Consider the following 26,852-nt stretch of genomic DNA (forward strand, 5'->3'; position numbering starts at 1 on the left):
CCTGAACCGGAATTTCCTCCACCGTAACCCAGCCCGGATCCTGAGCCACCACCGGAGCCGTGATCATACCGGAAAGCATTAGAATTCTTGAACTCCTGCATAATGTAGCAATCCTTCCAAAGATGGTTGGCTGGCACCTCCTTCGTCCCATGCTTTGGATAGGGTTGGTTTAATAAATAAGTTAGGCGGTCCGGGTTAGGATTAGGCGCTCCACCACGATTCGGCGGTTTACCCTTGCGTCGCTGGCCCTTGAAATCCTTGGGTAGGCGCACATTGCGTAAAGCGGGGACAAGGCAAGGCACCCCCAAAGAACTAGAAGTAACACCAGGCTCGACCGAGGTAGTTGGACGAACCGGCGTGAGCTGACGAGCCTGATACTGTGCTGCTAACTCGACCTCCCTGCGCACTCGGGCCCGGTCCACCACTTCCTGAGCATTATCAGCACCACCCGCCGGGTTGTTACCACGGGGCGCTCCACGTCGTGCATTACTTGATACGGTCGGTTCATCCATATGTCTGCTATAGCTCCGGCTTGGATGAGGGGTGGAGTGGATCCATTCACGGCTGTACGAGTATGCTTCCTGTTGGATCAAAGCTATTTCCTCCACCTTCAATTGGGATGGCCTCCAGTCGTGCAGCAGCTGCAATAAGGTTGTCCATCGGGTTGGAGTAGTGACCCGGAGGTGTTGGAACAGCCTGAGGTACAACAGTGTTATGACGAGGCAGATCCGTCAAACGGGGCTGAACCGGTGCGCCCGCCCCAGGTGCTTCCGCCCGGTTTACCACCGGCGGATTACTAGTTCCCACCCCTGGGGTGTTGAAGAGGTCTCTGGCTTCGAAAACCGGAGGCAAACGGGATCTGTATTTCCTCTTCATGACTTCATGCGATGCGTTCTGATTCAGCATAAGCCTATAGGCTTGCGCATCCAAAGCGGCCCGCTCTGCAGTCATCTTGGCATCTTCAGCCGCTAGGTCAGCCTTGGCCTGAGTGATCTGTTCCCTCACCTTAGCAATTTCTGCGTTGTGGGCGTCCTGATCCGCCGGGTTAGCCTCTGCCATAAGCGCAGCCAATGCATCAAACAGATCCGACAAAACTTGAGCCGCGGGCGCATAGAGCCTCCTGCCCCGGCAGCCGTCGCCGCTACTGAACCGGAGATCATTGTTGCTGCGGTCGTAGAGTGAAGCACTGCTTGTGTACCGGCCATGAATATTCCAACCCGGTTGGGCAGATCAGAGGGGTCCGGAATACTGTCGCCATCGGAACAGCCTCCAATCCGGCCATCTTGTAGCTGATACAAAGATTCGGTTTCTCCGGTTGATGACTCATCGCCGGAATAAACGACGGTCTCACCACCGGACTCCGATCCATCCTCATAGCTTCCTCCATGGATGACTCCCACGAAGGCACGCTTCACGGCCAGTTTAACCTGGGCAGATCGCGCATGCTGAGCCGTTTCGACGAGGTCGGTGCAGATGTCCGGCTCAGGGCCCGGTTCACTGATCTTGCCAATGAAGACGTGTATGCCACCAAAGGGGACCCGGTACCCGTACTCAATCGAGCCGGCGTCGGGGCCCCAGCCTGCATCGTCGATGTAGAGCTTGCTGCGAGGACTCTTAGTCATCCGGCCCACAGCGTAGCCCTTGAGTCCTTCAAAGCGGCCCTCCAAGAACTTGAAACCATCGTGCGATAGCCCCACGGTGGGCGCCAACTGTCGTGGTTTTGTCACGACAGATGTCCTCATGAAAGGACTTAGTCGTGGAGCCATCGCAACAGGTTAGCTTGAAGGGTTTAAAGCGGACACAGGGACGCGACAGAGTTTATACTAGTTCGGCCCCTTCGATGAAGGTAAAAGCCTACGTCTAGTTGTGATGGAATTGATGGGGTTTTGATGACTAGGGAGCAAACAAGCTTCGCCTAAGTCTCGAGTTGTTGTCTGTTGTCCTTGAACCGCCGCCGGGTCGTCCCCTTATATACATGGGTGACGCCCGTCGGTTTACAGAGTCCCAACACCGGTTCATATCCGTATCCGGGTTGGTCTCTCCTTATTCCTAACTTACAGTACAAGTTTATATACAAATACCAGTTTATAGCTACAAGTCTTAAACCGACTACGGGCCTTAAGCCCTCATCTGCCTTCTTGGGCTTTAACACTCTTGAACTACTGATGAAGTTAACCCGGCCCAGATAGGCCGGTTTACGCCCAGTAGTAATATCCCCAACAGCGTCCGAAAGGAGCAGATCTCAAAGACAGGAATGGGTACGTTTGTCAAAACACTATTCACAATTTTTACACCATTATCAATATCTAGTCACACAAATAATACACATGCATATTGATCTCCTTCTTAACAGTTCACAGAGGTGCGGGACAAGCTCCTACCAACGGAGCGCGTAGAAGCACTTCAAGAGGAAATAGCAGGATTTTTGCTCGACCAGGTCATAAATCCGAGAATACTATTACCCGCTACCGCCCCCATGAACCACTTCCAATTGTCATCGTGCTCCGAAGGCACCAATTAGGCTAATGCCACTGGCTCCGAAGGCAACATGTAGGAGAAATTGTATATAGCTATACATGTGTGTATGTGTGAATTAATATGGTGGTTTGTGAGACATTGATGATATATATATGATTGGTTCTACTAGAAATTCTACTTATATATATATTATATATGCATTACGTTGTTACAATGTGTAGTATCGTAAAAAAATACCAGCATACGAAAAAGAATTAAAATGGAAAATGCAAATTAAATGAAAAAGAAATCATAAACCAAAAAACCCCCAACCTTGTAGTACCGGTGGTTGTTTACCAACGGTACTAAAGGGCTCCCGCCCCCGGAGCTGGCTCGTGCCACGTGGTTGCCCTTTAGCACGGTTCGTGCTGAACCGGTACTAAAGGGGGGGGGCTTTAGTGCCGGTTACGAAACCGGCACTAAAGGGCCTTACGAACCGGTGCTATTGCCCAGTTCTGCACTAGTGGTAGCCACTTCCGTCCCAAGGCAACCTTGCCGGGCGAGTGAGCTACGTTCACCACCATTTTCCACCATCAATCCACCAAAGCAGGAGTTGGGTTTTATGCCTCATGGCGGCCCAAACGTGGGTAAAAAGTCGTCTGTGTGATCTCTGTCGTGCTGCGTGACGCTTCTCCGCTTTTTATGCAACGTGCCCATCCCCCCGCCGAATCAAAAGGGGCTCGTGGCCCCATAGGTGGTCGTGGTTTCCCACGACATCCTTGGTTTGCGAAGAACTTTGCTTTCCATCCTCCGTGGGGTGACTGCCGTGAAATTGGACTCATTCGTTCAAGTGATCCGTAGGAGAGACCACCGCCACCTGCAAATGCTGACAAGTCATCTCTTCGCACTCCCGGATCATATCCTGATGAACTGGCCAAGTGCCAGAAGAATGCTGAAAAGAGAGCCAAGAAGGCTGAGAAGGAAAGAGCTTGAGAAGAAGAAAATCGTTGCCTTATCAAGTCTGATGTGGAAAATAAAAAGGCTGAAGGAAAATCAGATGTTCTAAGCTCAAACATGATCCAAGCACTGCTGCATCAAAGAAAAAGAGTGCTCCGAAGAGGAAGTCGACTGAACCAACCGACAAAATTGCCGAAAGAAATTCTTCTAATCAAGATGATCCACCTCCAACAAGAGATAATGTAATTGAAGCTTCTGTCAGTGAACAAGTAAACATAACAACTTCTACGGTGTTGCCTAATCTTCGGGAAAGTGCAGCTTCGATAGCACATCCGAAGAAGATTGTCATCAAAAGAAAGACTCCTCATACCACTGCCACCATGAAGGATTCCGTGAACTTAACTCCTCATCCTGATGCAATCAACTTGCAGGAGTTGGTAATTGAAGCCCTTGTCAGCTCAGCCAAGCCAGGCGAGCAAATTCCAAAGCCCAAAGTGAAGAAAATCAAGGCTCCTACCTATCGAGCAAACTGCACCTCAAGATGCTGCACAGAAGGAAAAAAAGCAGCACATTTTGCTCCTACTCTGACACAGCCTTTGGCTTCTGTCGTGGAATTGTCACGGCAGATGTCCTAGAGTGAGGACTTAGTCGTGAGGCCAACGCATCTATGTGGTAGCTTGAGAGGGGTTGAGCGGAATCGAGAGACGCAACACAAGACAGGGATTTAGACAGCTTCGGGCCCCGGGAAAAATCATCCGGTAACAACCCTACATGCTGTTTGAGGCTAGGTTTCATTATCATCACGAGGGAGTCGCCGTAAACCAGCTCTCCTGGTTATGTCTAGCCCTAAGATTGTTCCTTCTTGCTTGTCCCTCTTTGGGGAGCCCTACCCCTCCTTATATAAGTTGAAGGGGCAGGTTACATGTTGAGTCCAACTCGGACTTAAGACTTAACTATTCTGACTTCTCTTTATGGGCTTCTTAACATCTTGGGCTTCATAACGTCCCGGGTTTCATAACCCCTGGCAACCCAGTTATCACTGTTTGTCGGTTTAAGATGGTCTGCCGGTTTATGATGGTCTGCCGGTTTATGATCTGACTTAACTCCTGCCAGTTTATCACCTGCCTTAACACTTGCCGGTTTACCGTCCGTCTTAGCCATCTGTCTTAACTGTCTGTCTTAACTGTCTGCCTTAACTGTCTGCCGGTTTACCATCCGCCGGTTTACCAAGTCCCAGCTGGTTTAGAACTTCGGCCGGGTCATACCGCGGGGTATATCCCCGACATTAGCCCCCAGTTTAATTTGGATTTATCCATGTTAAACTGATCCTGATCCTCTTTAAATCCTTGTCATTTCCTTCTAGAAAATCTGGGTCAATAGGCCAGTTTCATAATCAATTTGCTAACATTGGTTTGTCACAGAGAAATATTGTGAAAAATAACTTCTTTGACTCAACTCCCAATGCTTTAACAAAACTATTGGTCTCTGAAATACTCATGTGATTTTCAGCCGGTTTAAGAATGTAGAACTTTCCGGTTTAAGAATGTAGAACTTTCCGGTTTAAGAATGTAGAACTTTGTCGGTTTACAAATATTGATGGCACCGGATCATAAATGTTTGTTAACATCAGCTTTTGAAAATATACCTCTTATATACCTATCACTTGTAGCCCTCAAATCTTAAGAAGGTAATGTAGTAACAGCTTAAGATTTGCTTCAATATGAATGTCACAAGCTTGAAGAAATCCAGGTTGTTCATCTCAATCACTAGCCAGAACTAAGTATTCCACATATGTAGCCCCCAAGTGTCGGTTTTTCATGCTTGCAGCAACCTGGGACTTGTAATTTCCTGATGCTCATAAAAACTTCAACCAGTGTAGCCCCCAAGGGCCGGGTCATTATGCAAATAATGAGCAGGGATTTTGAAAATATGATCATGTAGACTTTAACAGCCATGCGTAGCCCCCAAGGGCCGGCTCAGTAAGATAATATTGAGCTGGGACTTTATATATACTTCATTGAGAATAACATTATATGATGTAACTCCCATCATGGGGCTTGAACCCACGTCCACAAGGTTGAGAGCTTTGTGCTTTACTAACCGAGCAGTGGATCCTTCAATAATAGATGAAAATTTGTGTACCTTGAATTTGTTGACAGGAGCAATTGGTAGCCCCCAAGGGCCGGCTCATTATGATGTGATGAGTCGGATCTTCAATAAGACTAATAAAAATGACTTTGCATTAGCCCCCAAGTCTCATGGTGCATGCTTGCAACGACATGAGACTTGCATATTTGATATAATCTTAAGTTGAATAATGTAGCCCCCAAGTGTCGGGTCGTAAGCCTGCAGCGACTTGGGACTATTCCTTCAATTGTAAAATAAATCATATCCATTGATAATATAATAGCCATTGCGCAAAAGCGACTTTGAAAACCTTAACCATAATACTGGTTATTGATAACCATAATAAAATCCAGCCATGTTGGCTATTTGAAGGTTTGAATAATATAATCCAATGATTTATGAGCGCATGATTCCAATGGCGCAATCCAAATATATACTGGCGACTTATAGTCAAAACCAGACCGAGTTAATAAGCGCCGGATTATAACTTGATCATGTACTGACAACTTGTAGTTGAAAGCCAAGCCGGGTTAATGAACGCCGGTTTAAAAACATCACAAATCTTATCAAAAGAAAGAAAAACTTAGCAAAAGGCAAATAAAAACCGTTGTAGTCGAGGCTTTGAGCCAATCAAGAGGTGTGACTATGGTTCGGATACGACCAAGTCCTCAAATGACGTTGTGGCATTACGCCGATCAAGAGGTGTAGCGATGGTTCAGGTTCGACCAAAGCCCCCAAGTGATGCTGTGACATTACGCCGATCAAGAGGTGTAGCGATGGTTCGGGTTCGACCAAAGCCCCCAAGTGATGCTGTGGCATTACGCCGATCAAGAGGTGTAGCGATGGTTCGGGTTCGACCAAAGCCCCCAAGTGATGTTGTGGCATTACGCCGATCAAGAGGTGTAGCTATGGTTCGGATACGACCAAGCCCCCAAGTGATGCTGTGGCATAGCGCCGATCAAGAGGTGTAGCTATGGTTCGGATATGACCAAGCCCCCAAGTGATCAATAATATGATAAGCCAATAAGGCGGAATACCCATGTTTGAACCGCGCATCATGGCAACATGTCCTCTTTGACAACCTTTAACTTTTTACAAGAGATAAATTCTTCTTGAACCGGATATTGAAAGCGTCAGAGCTTTGCAAGAGATAGTTTCCTCTTAAGACGGATTTGAACCAGATACTAAGGGCTTCAACGCTGTGTGGAAGACGGGATTCCCCTTAAACCAGACTATAAACCGGAAGCATCATTGTGAGACGGAATACTTCTAACGGCCTTTAAATTTTTATCAATATAACAGTAGACTCCGGGACGGGTTTCCCTTCAACATCCTGGGGCACTTGAATTTGCTGAAACTGGCAAGACTTGCTGCGTCATATCATCGTAGCCCCCGAGTTTTAAGATGACTCAAGGAGTTGTCTTGAAATTCTCCGTACTTGACCATAGCAGAAGGTATATATCATCGGTGTTAATAACGCGATGTAAATCCACAGAAGATTGAGGTAACTGCAGCGGGTTATAAATGATACCGTATGAGCCGTGTCAGCAACTCGGCCAATGGTTCCTTCCAACTGGTTGTTTGAAGTTGACCAAACTGTAGTGGCAGTGATTTGTGCGCATGTCCATTGAGCCATCCAGCGCAGACGGTGGCTGATGAAACCTTGCCTCCAATTTGTTGGAAGAAAAGTCGGGCTACCCAAGCAGTGACTTGCTCATACAATAAACAGCTCATGCAGACAGGTGCGGCCCGGTGTGTTGATGTAGACCAGACCGCGAGAGACGGACGACAAAGGCGACCGCAACATCAGAGACGGCTCGGACAGATGAGTCGGCCGCGGCATTGAAAACCGGCGCGGGCGGGAGAATCTGCCGCGGGGCGGACAATAAATCAATCGCTTGTGTTGATGTAGCGGGGATGGCAACCTGCGCAGGATGAGCGCCAGTGAAAAATAATATTTGCTCACGCATCTTTCGCAACACCTTTTGTAATAATGGTCCTGTGGAAAAATATCATAGACCAAGTAATTGTTTTCTGATAAAAACAATATGTGTGAAGAAAAATAATCTTTAGATGAATATCACCTGATTTGTTCGGATAACGAATGATCCCTTCAATCGTGACAGAGGTGGCTCAGGCAGACCAACGACTCAAAATAGTCCCGGCGGTTCAGGCAGACCGGCAACTCCCGGCGGCTCAACACATTAGAGGCGGCTTGCGGCCCCGACGGCTCTCACACCTCCAAGTTAGTAGCTCCACACACTTCATGGCTAACTTTTTTTTTCTTTCAGTACTTTGTCCACCTTGACTGTTCTGATGTGGTACTAGCACCCACACGGTCCTCCTTTGTTCTTTTTTGTAATGCATGCATCAACAGTCTTCACGTGGAAGATTGAATGGTGTATGTGCCTCCACTAAACCCAAAACCAGAATCAAATCTTCGCATATACCTCTGTTGTTTTTCAGGTCAACTCCAAGGAAGTGGACCACCGCCACCACTGCTGTGTATTAAATATGCGAGTACGTGCCCTGCTGTACTCTTTTTTCTCTCCTCAATGCTTTTCTGAAAGTTGCCTCTATATGTCTTCGTTAGTATTGAGCAAACTCACGATAGGTGCCATAGCTTAAATATCATCAGCCTCATTATCTCTGCTTAAAAACAGCGGGCAAGTAATGTCTGACAGCGTAGGAAACACAAAAACTGCAGTCTCGCTTGAACCTGCCTCGACAGTACTACTGAGATCATGCTGCTGCAGTATTCCGGTTTGTCAGATCAGTGAGGTATGGCTGCGGCGACTTGCGGTGGATACAGGCGGCTCGACACAGCGGCGGCAGAGGTGGAAACCGCGAGGGCAAGGTAGAAGCTTTGGGCGCACACAATCCGGAACGACGGCTGAACCTGTAGCGGCTCGTAGATGGTGGAACGAGACCGTGCCGGCGGCTCTAGGAGCAGAGCGAGACGACTCTCGACGCGGCGGCAGGTCAGAAACAGAGGCGGATCGAGGCCTAATCCGGACTGGAAATAAAGGGAGGCCAGACAGCTCTTAGCGCGGCGGCGACCTGGAAGCAGAGTCGAGCCAAAGAGGCCGACGAACTGAGGATGCATCCACGACCACAGCGCAGATGCATGCGCAGTAGATTAGAGCCAGTGACTTGGAAGCACGCCCGCAACGGCGAAACGGCTCAAGGCCATGCAGGTCGCGGACGAGACGGACGGCGGGTTATAGCAGAGGGAAGGTCGTAGGAACAGCGGCTCGGCAGCGGCCTGCGGGTCGTAGGCGCAAACCGGCCGGCGGGTCGTAGTCACAGCAGCGGAAGTGCGCTGTGGAAGCGGCTCATAGGCGAGGGCGCAGGCGAGCTTTGACGAGTTTGCAACGAGCGAGGAAGCAGGGGCTTGATCCGGCGGCGACTCGGTAAATTTGATGGAGGTGACCCGCCGTGCAGCCGAAGGCTGAGGTAAATCGGCGCGCGTGGACAGCAGCAGTCAACAGCAGTGGTGAGCCGGTGCACGGGGACGACTCGGCGGCCCCTCAATCCAGTTGATGGAGAAGGGCGCGACGGTTTAACACAGGCGATGTCCGGTTCATATCAAAGGTACAGCAGTGGGTGATGTGCTGACGGCTGGCGAGGTGACCCATGACCGCAGCGGTCCAGCAAGATGATGGCGGCTCTTCACGGTTGCAGTGGTGGGTCGTCAGTTGTGGCGTCGATGGTGAGAGCGGCCAATTGGAACAGGTGGCTCGTCGCCGCGGCGGCTCAGGAAGTCAGGAGTGCAGCGACCAATTGGAACAGGTTTGAAACGGCGTTTGTCAAGGGGAGACCGTGGCGGCTCGTGGCGCCTCTGTGGTCGTAACTCGGCAGGGCAGCAGCAGAGGTAAACGGCGCGGCGGAGCCAGCAGGCGTAGCCGGTGGCGCGGAGGAACCACATGAATTTATTCTCTAAAGCAGCAAATTTAGAGGCACATGGTTGATTGGCATAACAAAATGTCTCTTGAAGCAAGTTAGCAGTACCAAGAAGTAAAAGCTTCTGGATATGTCGCTCTGCTTTTGTCTCCTGCAAAATTCGCCGGTCGATGTCTGCTGACTATTATCAGGTGCATTTGTAGAATTCAAATGTTGCAGTTGGGTAACCTTTAGCGTTTACTTGCTCGGTTAGTTTAAGTGGTAACTTACTTCTCTATTTTCAGCTGCTTCGGCCTCATCTAGATAATAAGAGAGGATATTACGCACAGTATTTATCCATATCAGTCAAGGTGCAGATCTGTATGTAAGTATTCATCTATAATTCTTCACTCATGGCCGCAGTCGAGTATGCAGGCACTACTGAAGGGGGTAATCAGCCACTCCGAGCCTCCGACCAGTGCCAGCTTGCCCATTGTACACATCTTAAATCCAATTGCACAAATATTCATACCAGGAAATCCAGTAGCAAAATCACATATGCTGCTGAACATCCAAATCGTTACTCAATTTGACATTGTCTTGGGCGAGAAGGGGAAGATGGAGGAGGCTCTCGAATCTCGCTAGGCTTGCATGAGCCGCCATTACCATGAACCCTGCAACCCCCCAGTTAAGTGTGTTTCACTGTTGTACAACACGAAACAAAAAACCAGACCATTTATAATAGATACAACAGGAAGAGCCAGAAATTCTGGCCGGGACGAATAAAATGAGAAAAATAGAGGAGAAATTTTGCCCAGTTCCCAGACTCAGGAAACATCAGAATTTATGTCTGGTGGGGGTCATAAAGGTAATATCCACAAATATGTACATGTAAGTTTGTTGCCTTCCTGAAAGACAATCCACTTACATCTTCCATTTTCTCTCCTCAATCACGTTAGGTAAAATAATATACAGATAGGAGACAGAATCAACTTCATATTGAGGTTACTTGATGCCAACAAATCATCTAAAGAGCAAATTATTTAGTACATGTACAAAGCCAGCTGGTCAGATGATTTAATTTGCCAAAATTTTGGTCTAAATCACATTCAATTCTTGCATCAATAGAGGGAATTTTATTTCAGACAGGCATGTGCAAGAGATCCTGTCCAATAATATTATGGATGAAAGCAAATAAGAAGGCATGGCAAAATAATTGATCATAAAAAAAGGGAAAGCAGTACCTAGAGGTCTTCGACATCGACACAGAGGTCTGCGGAGTCCTTTTGGGTGCACCAGCCACATTGACAAGTCAAGTTATCTGACTATGAAGTTATCAATGTGAAATTGCTCAGTTGGATACTTGGATGATGTAACATACTCCCTCCGTCCCATAATGTAAGAGCGTTTTTGACACTACACTAGTGTAAAAATGGGACAGAGGGAGTAGCTCACAATCAGTTAAGCAACCTATCTTTTATGTCAGCGCAATGTCAAAGTATGCATTTGCAGCGAGAAGACAGGTTGAAACAGTAGTACCTGATCTCGCTGATGCTTCAACGTCAACAAATGCAATGATCATATCCTCTGTGACACCAAGTGGAATCTGTCAAAGGGAAACTTGCAGCATAATTAAACTAATAATGATTCTGAAAAATGAACTGACCAACTGAAAATGATTTGGTGGTGTATATGCTCTTTCCAAGTAACTATAGAATCTGATTTCTGAATGAAGGGTGCAAGCATCAATGTGAAATTGCTCTAGCTCACCATCAGTTAAGCAACCTATCTTTTATGTCAGCACAATGTCAAGAAGAAAGATAAAAGTATATGTTAGTTTGAGAGATTGAGATACATACCTTCCCAATCAGTGTTGATCAATAAAAATAATTACTTTGTTCAGAGCCTACCAAAAGATGACATTTTTCTTTAGTTAATTGGGATATCTACCTAATAAAAGCAGATATACGTCATGCCACAGGTTGTTAATAGAAAAACATCATGCCACAGGTCTTGAGTAATCTGTGACAGTTAGGAAGACTTATCATTATTAAAATGCCAGTCTTATTGATACATTGCCAGTTTAATTGCAGCAGGTAATCACTTTGGCTTATTACCACGTTGTTTAGCTGCACTATACTGTAGTATTAAATTAAAATGTGTAACCAAACAGCGACTTATTATAACTATAGTATACCTTCACTCTGAATAGAAAAGATCGTTAGTGAACTAACCTTGAGTACCTTCGGAATGTAATCAGATCCTCTATCTCTTAATTCGAACAAGTATTAGATTAAAGAGAAGCCAGTCAGGCCAAGTTTTAACAAACATAGACACATACGGCAGGTGCCAAAACTCCCTCGTTCTACTCCTTAAGGCCTTCGCCTTAGTGCAGGCCACAGTTGCATGTGGAAGCTATCTTCTACCTCCTGCCCGCAAATAATACTCCCTCCGTCCGGAAATACTTGTCCTAGAAATGAATAAAATGGATGTATCTATAAATACATCCATTCCTAGGACAAGTATTTCCGGACGGAGGGAGTACAAGTATTGTCATGCTCTAGGGTCCTCCATTTGTTCCTCTTGGTGGACAGGTTTTGCAAAGCAACACGCCATGAAAAGATAAGTACTCCCTCCGTCTGGAAATACTTCTCACCAAAATGGATAAAAGAGGATGTATCAAGACATATTTTAGTTTTAGATACATCTCTTTTTATCCATTTTGATGACAAGTATTTTCGGACCGAGTACCTTGTTAGGAAACGGAGCCTTCCAAATGTGCTACCACAGAGGCCTGCGGCCATCAGGGTTGTTGCTGCTACTTCCTGACAGATGCTCCAACTTGTACGCATTACGGACAGCGAAGACTCCAGATTTTCCCAAATGCCACACCACAAAATCCTCTGAGGCAAACCCCGACAGAAAAATCTTCAAGATCTCCTCAGCATCATGAGGATGAAAGATATGATTGATGGTCTGCACATCCCACTTACCATCATCCAGATTTCCTTACAAATAAGATCTTCTACCCATTTCAATCTAGTCCATCACTTCTGCACCATAACTGGGAATTCGCCTGTGGGATTCAATTGTCCCTCCAAACTTGTATTTTGTTACTATTTCCCACACACCATATGATCGCTTTCTTCAGGAGAAGGAGACCATGCTCAATCCTTTTCCAAACCTGTGATGCATCAGACTTAAAAAATGTGTCAAGAATGTTTCTAGAGGGCTAATAAATAGCTTTCATTAGTTAGTGCACAAAGAGAATCAGGCTTGTTAATCAGGCGCCATGCTTGCCTAGCTAACAACGGCTGATTAAAACAACTGGAGTCTCTAAATCCTACCTCTCCAATGCACTTGTCATTAGCTACATTTGTCCCAAGCATTCCAGTGGACTTTGCGATTATTCTGATCTTCTCCCCACCAAAATCTTCTGATCATCTTTCAGTAATCATTGTGGAAACTAGCTGGCAGCTTAAACACTCCCATGACATGCACTGGAAGGGCTTGAGCCACAGATTTTACTAGTGTTCCTTGGCTGCCATCTTGCTGAACCAATCTTTAATTGGGCGGAACTTCACTGCTTTCATCCTTCCTTCAGGGGTAGGGAACCCTAAATATTTATCTTCAAAAGTTGCGTGCTCAACCTCAACAATGCCTTTGACTTCCTATTGGGTCTCTTCCGGGAAAACTTCACTGAACAAGATCGAGCATTTCGTTGGATTGATATGCTGGCTAGTGCCCACCTGAAAGATGGCCAAAGCCGCTTTGATCACTCCTGCTTGCTCCTCATTAGAGCGAAAGAATGGAAGGCTATCATCTGCAAAAAGAAGGTGGGAGATACCTGGGGCTCATCTATAGATACTGAGGTCCAGCAGCTCCTGGAGGTACACTGCAATTTCTAGCACCCGAGATAAACTATCAACAACGAAAAGAAATAAATTTTCTCATTGACACCCTTAGGCTTGGTTGGTTGATCCTTGGGATAAGCACAATAATTGTCTCAGTGACACCCTCAGGCATTTGGCCATCTTTGAAGAAAGTTTTCACCGCCTTGATGATTTCATCCTTTACGAAGAATCAGCTCCTTTAGAAAAATCTGGCCGGCACCCCATTAGGACCCTGCCCCTGAAGTGGGACAATCTGGAATAAGGAGTTGCTGATTTCTTCATCAGAAAAATCATGGATCAAGGTTTCATTTGGATGACCATTAATTTTCCCCTCGGTTATATCTAATATCTTGGTTCCACCATCTCATCTTTGGAAAGAAGATTGCCAAAATAGTTAACTGCCATATGCTCATTTCCTCAGTGCAGTCTGTGTACTGACCATCAGGTTTCTTCAGTTTCCTGTTTCTGTTTTTCCGGGCTCTGTCAAGAGGCTTTGCGGTGCAAAATACTTGGTGTTCTGGTATCCTTCTCGCAGTCACGCAACTCTCGATCTCTGCTTCCACATGATTTCTTCCCTTAGAAGCAACTCATCCAAATTAGCATTCAAACTCTGAATTTCTTTTTCGTTGCAGACCAGTTTTGTGCTGTCAGGATCTCAACCTTCTTCTTTAGCTTATTTATCTCCCTGTCCACTGACCAAAATTTCTTCTTTCTCTATAAACAAAAAGGGCCGTGATTGTTGATTTAATATTCATGTTCAAATCATTTAGGTTGTTGACTGAGAAGTGAGAATTCCAAGCCACAACGAATTTATCAAGCTGCTCTAGAAGAGCGCAATGGTCTCATCTGGACGACAGAGATGCTTCACCCTAGGGTCAGAAAAATGATCACTCCAATCTGGGTTAGTAACAACTCTATCGAGTCTCACCCTCAAGTTTCTTGTCCCTTCTCTCTTACTGTTACAAGTCCACGAGGCTCCCACAAATTCGAGATCATGCAGATTGCACAAGGGAAGAACTTCTCTGAACTCTGCCATCTGGTTCTCCCATCTTTTAATTACAGAGAAATGCTCATCCTGCCACATCGTCTCATTGAAATCCCCCACCATCATCCAGGGATCATTATTATTTGATTTAATTCTCCTTAGCAGATCCCACATCATATGTCTGTCCTGAACATGAGCTTCACCATACACAAAGGTGCACCTCCATTTTATCATTTGGCTCTTGAATTATGACATTGATAAGGTGGTAACCATAACTAAGCAATTTTATAGACAGTACAGAGCTAGTCAACCCCTTTGCCCTGAACTAAACAATTCCTAAGCCCCAACCAACAACGCAGGCTTTCAATCTGCCTAGCTTCAGAGATGAACACCATCTTTGGGCCGAAAGTCCGCACAAGGCGAACGAGTTCCTGAACTGACCGGGGCTGGCAAAGTCCCCGGTAGTTCCAAGCGAGGAGATTCATGGCTCCTGAGGGCCGCCTCCATCGGTGTCCGTCAGGGTTCTGGCAGCCCCCAGGCCGCATGTTTTCTCTCAACCTGTCAGTCCTGTGATCTGTGTGATATCCTCAAAGTGGCCCCCCACACATGCTGTTTCTTGTTCACATAGTGGCTTCAGTCATGTCACTTTCTCCCTCTACACCCAGCTGCTACTTGTACCAAAGTGCTTGCCCAGGATGTTTGCAGCAGGTTCTTTATTGATATCCTTCTGCTTGGTCTCACCAGAGGGCTCCTTTGGCAACGAGTGGTCGCCGTCAGCTTTGCCATGATGGTGCGCCTGGGAACAAGCCACCATCTCCCTCTGCCTCAAGGTGAAGACTGTAGGCATCGCCCTGCACCGTGATGCTACCTTCACCCAGGGCAGGTTTAGGCACAGGGTTTTCAGGCAGCTCATTTGCTTGAGCACCAGTTTCACCTTTTCCCTCGCCAGCCGATTGGGCCATGTTTGGGGCATTTTTCTGCACAAGTTTTTGCCACCTCCTTGACAGGATGATCAACAGAACAGGGCATGGTTGAGCCATTCAGTCCATCCCGCCTGGTGATGTCAGGCATCAGCAGATCATTGCTAGCTTCCTTCCCATTGACGACAGTAAGGCGAGCAGCGTCATCCACCACCTTCTCAACCAAAGCTACAGGAACAGGGATTCGGATTCCTGATTGGGCTTGATTAGCAGGTCTGGAGGTACACCACGGTAGGGTAGGCGAATGTTGGTCATGCTTGCCCCCATCTTGTCCATAAGGAACCAGCAACAGGGGGGGAGGGGGGGGGTCATCAAAGTGAAATGGATTAACACAAAGCTCGAGACTGTAGTTCATCTTCTTCTCAGCAGATGGGAGGTCACATCTAGCTTCCATATGCCCTATGTAACCGCAGAACAAGCAGACAACAGGCAACTTCTCGTATCGGATTTGGGCTTCTACTTCCTCCCCTGTGATCTCGCCAGCCAGGGTGACCCATCTCTGCAGGGCTGAGAACAGGGGCAGCTGCACTCTTGCCTTAATGAACTTGTCGCAGATGTTGCCCTTGAGTTGGAGTCGATCATGATCAAAGTGCCGAAAGGGATGCCCCAGAACTGAACCTACATTGGCACATGGGAGAACGAGGCTGACGAGGGTCAGTGCGACTACCAGGAAAGCATCACATTTATATTGCCATGGCCCCCCTCGGATGACATGCTGCAGGTCTCCATCCTCTGAGAACTCAAGGATGAACTCTCGACCCTCCTCCGCCTCCAGTGGATATGCTTCAAGGACCCCATGGATTTTCCATACCACCTTCATGCGGTCGATCAGTTAGCAGTTAGCGTGAGTTCACCAGCAGCACGGAAGGAACAAACCGACTGCTATGAACTGTGCGCTAACAGCCTTGCGAGCTCCAGTCGTATTGATGACCAGCGCTTTCTTCTCAGCTTCAGCCCGGTGAAACACCGCCTCCTTCCCCTCACAGCAGTGATGATGTGGCTTTGTTGTCCCTTTTGACGCGGTCGGCATGCCGGGCCACCGAGCTCCCGGCCGCCCACAACACTTCCTTAGCACCCCTGCCTCCTCAGCTCTGGACTCCAGCGCCGGACCCAGCTCCTTGTCCGGCAGAGCACCGCTCGCAGCCACTGGGCAAAAACACAAACACCTGCCGGGCGTGGAGAATTGCCCAAGGCTGCCGACTTTTGCCCCCACGATTCAAGGATCGTCTTGCGGACAGAAGGATCACGGCCAACGCCAGCGCCTCAGGAATGGGGAATGAGTAATTCGAGAGGGTAAAAGCACATTCAGGCAATAATTCGCTGGCTGCTCGGCCAGCAATCCCACCACAACCGATGTCCCCGTGGGCGGCCACCACACGCCCCGTCAGGTTGAACGGCTGCCAAGATTTCGCGGGAATGGCCAACGGCGTGAGCAGAACGACCGCCGCTGGAGGTCCCACGGCACGCTGCCATCTCCCGTCTGGCCGGACGCCGGAGGCAACCCCGGCTAAGAGCCGCTCAAAGAAAAAAAAATAGCGGTGGCTTCTAGAATAAGCCAAAGACGGAAGACAGCCACCAAAAAAATTAGCGGTGGCTTCTAGAATAAGCCAAAGAGGCAACCCCGACGCCTCCTATTAAATCTGGACCGTTCGAACGTAGTAGATGGACAGATGGTCGACTGAAATCGGATCGGAAAACCCTACGGGCCGTTACTAAAAAAAAAGGAAAACCCTACGGGTTTATATAAATATCACTTTCACCTCGACCCGATTTACCCGCCCCCGCCGCCAGCCCAGCCGCCGCCATCTCCCCCCGCCCCCGCCGCCAGCGCCTCCCCCCGCCCCCAGCCCAGCCGTCGCCATCTCCCCCTCGCGCTCCCGTGACCCCGTCCGCCTTCCGCGTCCGCCCCCCCCCCCCCCCCCCCCCCCCCCCCCCCCCTGTGTCGCCTCCATCTTAGGTGAGATTATCTCTTATTGCCTTGAATTTTATATGTTCTATTTTGTGCGGCCATCAATTCAATTTACGTGATTATTTTTCTTTGGTTTTTTAGCCCTAATTTGTGCTTTTGTTGGGATATCCTTTGATCTCCATGTATAATTTTTAATGGATAGGCAGCCTTTGATTCAGGATTGGCTAATCAAGTTTTTCCTACAAGATTTCATGTCTATAATGTACAATATTAAGTAATTGAAGCTAGTACTATCATAATTGTATTGCAGTAAATAGAAATCCTAATTATAATTATGATGTTTGGTGCACGCATGCAGTTTTTCATGTAGTCACACTGTCAGAGTTCAGATAAAACATGCATGTAGAAAAAGCGCTTGATTAGAGCTTAGATTGCGCAATTGCTTGGATAACTAGGAGCAAGATTGTGCAATTTGGAGGGGGGGTCCAATTTCTCGCAATTTGGAGCAGTTTAGGCCTGTTTAATTATATATAAGACGCCCTCAGATAGAACTTAATAACTCATATGCCTTGTAGTTTCAGGCAAACACTGCTACCCAGTTATAAAAATGAACTGGTAGAGGCCAATGAACAATGGTTCTGCAAAGGGTCTCAGGGAGTGTACTATCTGACTTAAAAATAAGAGATTGGTAAGTGTCAAAAAGAAAAGAAAAAGGATTTGCTCCAGAGCATTTGGGCATACATGATTCATGTCCAAATACTAATACCAGCCCTAAGTCTGCACTTTCCCTCCACCCATGTGCCTTATACTGTTGATAGGATTCTATGTTTTATCTGCACAAGTAGTGTGGTATAATACAATCAAGGTATAGCTTATTCTCGATGTGGGTTGTTATAGCTTCAAATGCACAAATTTATAAAAGGAAGATGTTGAATACCATTTAGTAAGTGAAACTAGTGCAAATGTTAGTCTACAAAATTGTAGACTAGGAAACTATCCCTTTTTAAAATTGTATTAACTGTAAAACTGGTGCAAATCACAGTATGTAAGCTCTTATTTGGAACGAAGCCCCCGGCAGTTCTCTCTTCCATGTTGCATCCACTGCTTTGTCAACAACAGGAACATCATATTCAGGCATACGGGTAGAAAAGCTAGTGGCCCTGATCATCTTGACCTGAAAGGCGAAAAGGCAAGTTCAAACCAGTGTAACACAATCCATGCGCGTAACAGAGAAACAAAGAGAAGGGGGTTGTAAATTCTTTTTTTAACATGTGGAAATTTAAAAACGGCTAGCCAGGAAATTAGGATAGCAACAAAGTGAGTAGTGATTGGTTTTAGTTGTTTAGAACCTACTTCTTTTCTCTACCTAACAGATTGTTTGATGGAGACAGGCAGTTCCAATTTTTTGTTTGCTATGAAATGTAGTCATTATACAAATAGTTAAGATCAACCACCGCATACTGGTGGTTTGGAGCACAGTAGTGCCATCAAATTTCAGTTCAGCTACCCTGATGAGTAGGCTGATTGACAATTGTATTTGAGTGATAGATCAATTGGCTGGTTCTTTGTTCGTAAGTAACTGCATCTTAGCACAATGTAATCTAAACTACTGACCTCTTCACGAACTGGGGTCAACTTGGGATGAGAGATGTAACTTCTTAGAGCTTTGGGGGAAGTTACATCTTCCGCTTCAGATGCAGACTCCGCAGTTGATGTATCACTTCCACGTACCTGGCATTCCATGTTAAAACAAATTATATTCCCGCATAGATCACTCAAGCATAGAACAATACAAATTGATTGTGAGACATACCGTTTGGTACTTAGACTTGGGATAAGAAATAATAGTTTCCGACCCATTGGAAACAGTTACAATCTGCCGAGCACACTGGGCCTCGCCATTAAGGACTTTCTGGTATCAGCGTATAATGAGCACATTAAGACAGGAGATGATAAAGGAAAGTGACTAGTAATAGATACATGATTACCAGGAACCTGATAGCCATACCTTCAGTATGTTCGCGTCCTTCCATGGCCCTTTTTCAGCTTTGAGGCACCCTCCATATTCAGGACAGGTGCAAGTGCCACCAAGAAATTCTGGCAATTCACTGATCAATTATCACAAATGAAAAGAATAATTAGAACAGAGTATTCATTAAAACAAGTCAACGTATTACAAGAACAGTACACTGAATGCCACTTACCTAGCATCAATTATTTCAAGCAGTTTACTTTGACACTTGTTCCCAAGTACCTGACAAAACACAATAGCACCTAGTAAATCAAGTGAATTTAGCATAAAAAACAAAGTGGGGTCCGTGCGAATGCTTACATGTATCTTGGAAGTGGTTTTTGGGTCGAGGAAAGATTTCACAGTGCTCCATAGCATCCGAAAGCCCGGGCCAGCATTGACTATAAACATTTGGTGTAAAGTCTGGAACATAGAACAGGAAATGTGGATATTTAACTGACTAAATCACAATAGAATATGTGAATGCCGAACTAAGCTTATCACAAGAGTAGGGTGGAAATCCAGACCTCAGGGTAGTTATCGTTGTCAACTTTCTGCAGTCGCATAATTAATTCACGTGCAGTTTTGCTGAAATTTTTCAAACCCTGCAAAGCAGGAACCGAGTCAGAACTAGCTAGTTACCAGGCTTGTAAGGAAATGGACAAGTTGTGGAGACTGAGTCTTCAGAAACATACCACACCCTGAACATCCAGAATTGTTGTGCTTGAATTGATGTGTCTTTTAGCCGCAAGAGAGCATGCTGGAAATTTGATCAAGAAGCTCCTCTCGAATTCCTTCACATGGTACCTTACATATCTGTCCATAGTTGTTAGGGTCAACCTTTCCATGCCTTTCAATATAAACAGGTCTCCCCTCTTTGTCAACGCCATGATAACCATGAGGATAGTACTCCCTCTGTTTTTATTTAGTCCGCGTATTAGCTTTGGTCAAAGTCAAGCTTTATAAACTTTGACGAAGTTTATGAACAAAAATATTAACATATACAATAACAAATCAACAACATTAGATTTATTATTGCATGTACTTTCACGTCATATAGATTTGTTATGCTAAATTTCTATATTGTTCTCTATAAACTTGGTCAAACTTTATGAAGTTTGACTTTAGTCAACTCTAATATGCAGAGTAAATAAAAACGGAGGGAGTATTCCAGAACAGTGTCCAACTCAGTGTAATCAAAATCCTACAGAGAAATGTGGCTCCAGCTGTTATTTATAGTCAAACAAATCAGAACTGTATTATAACTTTAATTTCAGCTAGCTGACCTCAACAATAGTATCAGTACCATATTCCTTCCTCCATTGAAGCATGTCAGTCCACATTTGCTTTGCTTTCTCAATGTCAAATTTCCTTGCCTTTAAGAATCTAAACACAAAACATTTTAAATTAGCTTATAGACACCAGTGTGAGATATTATAGCAAACAAAGAAGAAACATGCCGAGTTAATGTAACAGGGGTGTGATAATTAACAGGATTATACCTCAGCAGCATATGATAGTCATCATGCCTTGTAGGCAACAACTCGTCCAAAATTAGTGCCTGTCTAAATGCTTCTACCTCTTCCAGTTCCCCTAGATCACGCACATCTTCAATAGATACAGAGAGAACCCGACTGCCACTCTTCCTCCTGTTCTTGCCTAAGCTTACTCGATGCATCTATAGCTTTCTTCTTCAAAGAGCCCATTCTTGTCTTCTTTTCATCTTCGGAGATTTCAAAATCTGATCTCTCGTATGATCTCCTGTCATCGTGACTTGAACAACCTTCAAAACCTGAGACTGAGACATCAAAAAGGTAAATAAGCCACCGGTCAGGCCAAGTTCTCCAAATTGCAGCACTAATTTACTTTGATACAACATTGAGTGTTTGGAAGACAGTAGCCACATTAAATTGTACTCGTCATACTTATGAGCATAAGTGTGTGACATTGGTTTCTAGGCCCCCCCCCCCCCCCCCCCCCCCCCCACCCCAAAAAAGAAAATTCAGGGTTACCCTGTGCACCTTTGTATTTCGTACTGACCCGCAACACTTTGTGGAGAGTACTGTTGCACATTAATTATTCTATTTACAGTGAGCACAAGTTAATTATCTACTCTGCTGAATCTTCTCTAGAAACATAGCAAGTTAGGGCGTTTTCGGGAGCCCTCCGGCTCCTCAACTCGACGACTCCAGGTCTGGAGCTGAGCCGAACGCTCCAAATCGTGGTTATGGAGTTGAGAAGCTGGCTATCACGGTAGTGTATTTTAGGTGGAGTTGAGGAGCGAGCAATTCCCAGCTCCCAGGATCTGAAGAAGCGAGAGTTGGCCTAAATTTACACCTTGTTGCCACCCCGAAGTGAGCGAGCGTACCGGTTCGATTAGGCACGCCATCCCACTATCGAACAACTCTGTCCATTCCACGAGAGAACCACCAGGCCTATAGCCCATCCACAACTTTCCCAGCGAATTGGGCTGTGAGCCTGCTACAACTTTCCAGCTGAATGGGCTACATTGGGACAATTTCACGGGCTTGAGGCTGGCTCCTCGTACGAGCGAGAAGCTGCGTCGCCGAACGCTTGGCTCGCTCCCGGATCGCTCGGAAGAAGCAGGCGAAAGGATCCTGGCGATGGAGTTGGGGAGTTGGAGGCCGTGGAGGGCTCCCGAACACGCCCTTATTATCAGTCATCCTGTATATCCAGCTCCTCTCTTGCCACGACCTACCTTACCACATATCTGTGTCCACCCTAAGCACCGATTTCTACTGTTTTTCTCATCTTTGTTGACTGATGACTCTATGATTTTACAATTTACTAAGTTGCCATTATGCATTTATAGGATTCCATTGTGTATATAGTACTACTTTCTCATTCGGTTCTGTAATAAAATACAATGCCATCAGTATTTATGTAACTTCCTGTGGTTCATAACAAAACATATCTCTGCAAAATTCAGCTTTATGTGCTTTCATTGGAGCGCGCTGCATCTTGGATCATATAGTATATTTGTATATGCATTCTTGGCTGACAAAACTTTGTTCTTTGAATCTTTGTTAGCATGGATTCGGACAGCGAAGAGATGACCATAGTCATGGATGATGTGGAGAACGAAGATTACAGATCAGACAATGAAGATGATGACGACATGGATGATGTGGAGAACGAAGATTACAGATCAGATAATGAAGACGACGACGACGATGCCACAGAAGAGGGTGAAGATTGGGAGGTTGAAGAAAATGGGGAAGTGTCTTATCAGTGACACTGTACCCCAAGTGATCTATACCATAGAAGAACATGCTGTTTTTGTGATTGGTCAGTGATTGCTAGTTTTCGATTATGTTATCTGGTGTTTGGTAAAAACAAAAAGTTTAGAGAATGTTGTATATTGTTTTTTCCTTTCAAGTGCCTTTTAATGCTGAATGAGTTAGATATGTTCTTACATACCAGTACATATTTCTCTTCCAAACTTATAGTTAAATAGAAGATCTAGTAAGAAAAATGGTTAATCGCCATTTTAAAGGCATGGATACTATGAATTGATTTTCTGAAACAAATATCATGGATGGATTGATTACCAAGTAAGAAAAATGGTCATACAGTAATGGGCTTGCAGCCGGCGTTGAATGGAAATCAGTACGCTGGTTTTGTAAATTTGAAATCAAAGTAATTTGCACAGGAACTTACATCATCATCGATTGTGTGGGCCCTGGTTGGTATTATTTAATCTGCTGGCGCATTATTCTTATATAGTGGGTGTCAGATGTTGAGTGGTTGCCATGTTCGTCAGTGGAGACCTGCAATATAACAATTCAGAATTAGTCAAACAATGCTTTGTTTTTTCTACCTCGCAGGCCCACTTGGAAGGCTCCCACTTTGGAGTTTAGCATCATCCGAAGCAAATTTGAAGACGTCCGAACAAAAGAACAATAGTATACGTACATCACTATATTTGCCGAAATAAAATTCATATTCGACGGTCCCACCTTCTCCAAGGCCTAGCGCCGGTGACCGGCGGCGGCAGCCGGCGTTTAACTTTTTCCACCATGCTCGCATGATCTGATGGCCGCAATACCAGAGCCCTGCCCGGCCACAGGGCATCGCAGGCGCTGCTGACAGGATGCCTCTTCTCCTCGGCGACCATACGGTGCCGGCAAGCCGCTGTTCCTGGTGGGTGGTGTCCCATGCATGAGCTATGAACTTCCTTCCGCCGCTCACGCTATAGCGTTTCTCACACACCGTTGGTTGATTCACTGTTGTAGATGGCCTAGATACTTGGAAAGCAAATACGTCGTCCTTGCATGAACAAATCAGACCGAGCTGATCCTGTTTGCTCGCTAATCTCTTTGGCTTTTCTTTGACAGTCGCTAATCTCTCTGCTGGTTTATCTTATGGTGTTTTCATCTCCAAATGCGTATCGGCCGGTACATATCCTTGTAGCGTTGTCTTCCAAGTGACAGAGGATCCGGCTGGAATAACTAGACCCTCACGCACAAGCTTGTTACGAACATGCGTCTCCAAAAAAAGCAGCCCCATGGCGTTCATCTTGGTTACAAGCATCTAATAGCAGCAAAAGCCGATTTTGGGCCTCGTTTCTGGAAAACGTTCTCAATAGGTAGCAACCAGATCGATCTTCCTCATTTCATCCCCAAGGAAAGCTCGGTGGAATCACCTATTTCTACCCTTGTTGGATGCCGATGCACCGGCCGGGGGCTAGCTAGTGGCCGACGTTGAATCTAATCTCATGTAGTTGCTTATGGCTTGTGAACCCTGAAGCTAGAAGATCTTTTTTTGAATTGAGGAGCATTTCATTCAACATTAAATTGATAACACTGAGTAACAAAACCCTAACATGAAATTGAACCCTGAAGCTAGAAGTTCTTATGCTTGCTAAAAGTGAAAGGAAATAAAAAGCAGGCTTTTGGGTTTCCCCAGACTATATATGATGATAACAAAGGAAAGAAATCTAGTTTCGTGAAATTAACACTATAACGTTATACCCCTGTTAACAATAGCGTTACACAATTAACTGCCAGCATACACATGGCTAGCACGGTGTAATACATACGACTAATTGCCTACTTGAACCCATCCATCCTTGGATGATCTCCCTTACGTGCTACAAAGCTAAGGATCGAACATACAGAGGATCTATAGTAGAAAATGATGGCAGAGAAGAAGCCATACCCGTGGGTTTTGAGGCCAAGCTAGCTGCATGGTCCGCGGCAGGAAGCTCAGCCCTGATCAGGGTGAAACCTCGAGCTGTATGAGCAATATGCTTCTTGTAGTTGTGAGAGGTGAAGGGGCGCAGGAGCAGAAGAAATGGGAAAGTCACGGGAAAGGCGGATTGTCTAATGCATGGTTGTCACCACCAGCAGACCACCACTAACCACATTTTCTAAAGTCCTATAACTTGGTTCCATCGCCGAGCTAGGGCACGCTTCCCACCATAATGCTTTTTATTATTTATTTTATTATATGGGTAGCTTTCTTAGCGACCAGAACCGGAGTAGCTCTCATTCGGTTCTGTCCCTTTGTGCATATTCTTATATGGGTTGTCCCGATCCTTGTAGAGTTTTGATTAGTTCGACCGGTTCATGCCGCCGTAGGCCCGCAGTAGTCTCCGTAATAAAGAATACTAGCTCTATCATACGGGTGAGCTGTATCAAAAGCAGTGAACAATAGAAAAAGGATACTAGCTCTGATGGGGCAAACAAGCCGGGCTCTCCTCGACCTTCGACACCCACCCATCGAACCCGGCGTAATAGAGGAAGGAGCTCCGACGCTTCCCATTTGAGAGGGTTCGGTTCACCTGCTGGGTTCCGAACAGGAATTATAGTGCAGGGCAAATAGGTGAGTGCCACGTGTCCTTGTGGGCCAAGAGCTCCAATTAACTTAATTTTAATTTGTTTCTTACTGCTTCGGTCCATCCTCGTCGTGAAAATAGTTGCCAGTAGGGCTGCAAACGAGTCGAGCTCGAACGAGTTGGAGTTGGCTCAGCTCAACTCATATGAAAATTTGAACGAGCTCAAACTGAATGAAGCTCATGAGCGAGCTGTAGAACATGACTCGTGCTCAGCTTGTAACGATCTCGAGTCGATCTCGAGCTAAATGAGATGGTAAAAAAATATGAATCTATGGATGAAAAACTAAACAATTAAGGTGAATATGCTAGAAACTTTGCCAAAAATATAGGTTATTTAACACATAGTCGACCAGGTGCCATAATAAGGCCTAAATCTTCTCTGCACTTAGTTAAGTTTCCATTTTCGTTGGTAAATAAAATAGAGAAAAATTATGGACAACATAGATGGTAATAAATTATCGTATTTCCATTTAATATAAGGCATGATTATCTATACCTACTAATAAAAGAAATAGGTATTCTTAGTCCGTCATGCTATTTTGCAGAAAACCCCCACAAGTTTTTGGTAATAAACCCGTAGTACATATTAATCAACTTTTTAAAAATCCATAGCTTTTTAACCTAACTTCAAATTTAACATGTTATATATGAAATTTGATTAGAAAAATATGGAGAATCTGAATATGATATTATTTTTAATTGTTAACGATTTAAAAAAATGCTATTTACGATGAAACCTTAATCAATAGCGTATGATCAGTCTTTCCTTCATATCGATGCCGCTCCGAATTGAAAATAAACACTTCTGTAAAACCAGGATGGGAAACAAAAATAATATCTATAACCACGCATGCACGCCTCGTCAAACTTCACAGGAAAAAAAGATTTATCATCCTATGCCAAAGGAAGATATCTTAAGATTGACAACATTCAAACGTGTTGTGATGGTGTGAACAACGAGGCAAGCATCGACGAGAGTGGGAAGAAGGATAAATACAAACACAGATGGGATGCCATGTGTTGAAATAAAGGACATGGACCTACGAATTCATGGTTATTAGATTAGTGAGTGTTTTTTCACCTGTTGCAACGCATGGGCTCATTTGCATCGTATGCCGAGAGAGAGAAACGTCTTAAGATTGAAAACATTCAAACGTGTTGTGTTGATGTCAACACTGTGGCCAGCGTCGACGAGAGTGGGAAGAACGATAACACAGATGGGATGCCATGTGTTGAAATAAAGGACACGGACCTACTAAAATTTGGAATCATTGGTTATTAGATTAGGAAGTCTTTTTTTCTTCACCCGTTGCAACGCACGGTCTCATTTGCTAGTTTAACATAATGATATTCTATCGAGCTATCAAGCTAAAATCGAGCGAGCCAACATTGGCTCAAGATCGGCTCGTTTCTCGGTCGAGCTACATAAAGTGTTTAAACTTAGCTCGTTTTTTTCGAGTCGATCTTGAGTCGAGTCAAAAAACGAGTCGATCTCGAACGGCTCATGAGCCTCGAGCTTTTCTTGCAGCCCTAATTGCTAGCGCCAACGGATCTTGCTCGTCGGCCTGCTGCGCCGTTGGCCCTTCTACCTCTCGTGGATGCCAGCGGCCACCCAGGCCGAGGGTCCCGTGGTTCTGCCTCCCATGACGGCGCCCCCGCCGGTGGCCGAGGCACCTGCCGTGCTGCCCCGGGCCAAGGCCCCGTACAAGAGCAAGAGCAAGCATAAGCAGAAGAAGTAGAACGGCAAGAAGAAGAAACCCGTCCCCTCGCCGGAGCTGCTCAACCCACCTG

At 45.7% G+C, this 26,852-nt stretch overlaps 1 long non-coding RNA gene and 1 pseudogene across 1 annotated transcript; one reads left to right on the top strand and one right to left on the bottom strand.

Moving 5' to 3' along the window:
• Nucleotides 1-10,401: 10,401 nt before the first annotated feature.
• On the bottom strand, nucleotides 10,402-24,530 carry LOC125540197 (annotated as a pseudogene).
• Nucleotides 17,173-22,618, top strand: LOC125540198. The gene is made up of 2 exons (XR_007297241.1): nucleotides 17,173-17,238; nucleotides 22,253-22,618. It is a non-coding gene; the product is annotated as an uncharacterized LOC125540198 (long non-coding RNA).
• Nucleotides 24,531-26,852: the final 2,322 nt, after the last annotated feature.

Source organism: Triticum urartu, chromosome 2 (genome assembly GCF_003073215.2).
Source record: "Triticum urartu cultivar G1812 chromosome 2, Tu2.1, whole genome shotgun sequence".
Taxonomy (NCBI): Eukaryota; Viridiplantae; Streptophyta; class Magnoliopsida; order Poales; family Poaceae; genus Triticum; species Triticum urartu.